Source organism: Acinonyx jubatus, chromosome D1 (genome assembly GCF_027475565.1).
Source record: "Acinonyx jubatus isolate Ajub_Pintada_27869175 chromosome D1, VMU_Ajub_asm_v1.0, whole genome shotgun sequence".
Taxonomy (NCBI): Eukaryota; Metazoa; Chordata; class Mammalia; order Carnivora; family Felidae; genus Acinonyx; species Acinonyx jubatus.
Window position 1 is genome coordinate 94,103,400 of NC_069390.1, and position 1,327 is coordinate 94,104,726.

Consider the following 1,327-nt stretch of genomic DNA (forward strand, 5'->3'; position numbering starts at 1 on the left):
CTGTTTTCCGGCACGCTGATAAACTTCAAAACATAAATGTGTTGCTGGCACCTTGACCTTCTTCGTCAATCAAGGAACATTTTGCTGACACAATTTAAGGAGACTCTGGCCAGTCAGAATAGTGAGTTTATAAACTTTTCTGAAGACAGGTCTTTTGTACTTCTTTATTTGCAGGCGTCAAATCCTTTTTGACTTGGTGGAGTAGTAGAGGCATTTAACTAGTATGAAACGATGGCATTGGTCCCCCTCCTTGTGCTGGGTAAGTGTATACTTCCAAAGATGTTTTTGGAAGGACAAGCCCTAGACTTCTCCAAGCTGGCTTTGGCTCAGTGTCTTTCCTGAGCTTTCTTGAGACCCAGGGAAAATGAATAAACCAATGTTTTCTTGTTCAACTAAATATGTATATTTTCTAGATGCTTCATACAAGTTTGGACTGCAATACCTACCTCATTGCCATTCTGGTCCCACTGGACAATTTTCCCTTCACCTCTTGCCCTCCAAATTCTAACCCCACTGTAATGCTTGTTTTTCCATTCTGAGTAGAACCAATCTCTGGTGGTCTTCATAGCCTATTTCTCTAACAGTTATACTTCCAAGTTCTATTGAAAACTTCCTTTAAATAGTATTTATCAAACTCTAATTAATGTGAATCCCCTGAGATCTTGTTAAAATACCAATTCTAATTCAGTAGGTCTGGACAAGGCCTGACATTCTGCATTTCTAACCAACTCTTATGTGAAGCTGATGCTTTTGGTGTATAGGACACACTCCTGGGTAGCAAAGTTCTACATAATCCAGTGCTTCCGAATCCCAGGATGTCCAGGCTTTTAAGCTAAGGGTAAGAGATTGGGAGACAGCTTTCCATCTTAGGTAAATACAGCAGTTTCTCCTTTAATTGTAGCCACACAGCTTTCTCTTAAAAATATCTTAGCTCCTTGGGGCACCTGGGTGGCTCAGTCAGTTAAGCGTCCGACTTCAGCTCAGGTCATGATCTCACGGTTCGTGGGTTCGAGCCCCGCATCGGGCTCTGTGTGCTGACAGCTCAGAGCCTGGGGCCCGTTTCAGATTCCGTGTCTCCATCTCTCTCTGTCCCTCCCCCACCCATGCTCTGTCTCCCTCTGTCTCAAAAATAAACATTAAAAAATATATATATCTTAGTCCCTTTCACCAACACAGAACCCAAGATGCAGCCCTATGACGGTTGCATCTTGGAAATAGGGACTCTACGACATTGAGCCATAGTCCTAAAGATTTTTGCATTGCAGTGATCATTCACTCAGCAGAAACATCTCTGAATAGCACGTGTAAAAAGAATTCAACCAGGGAC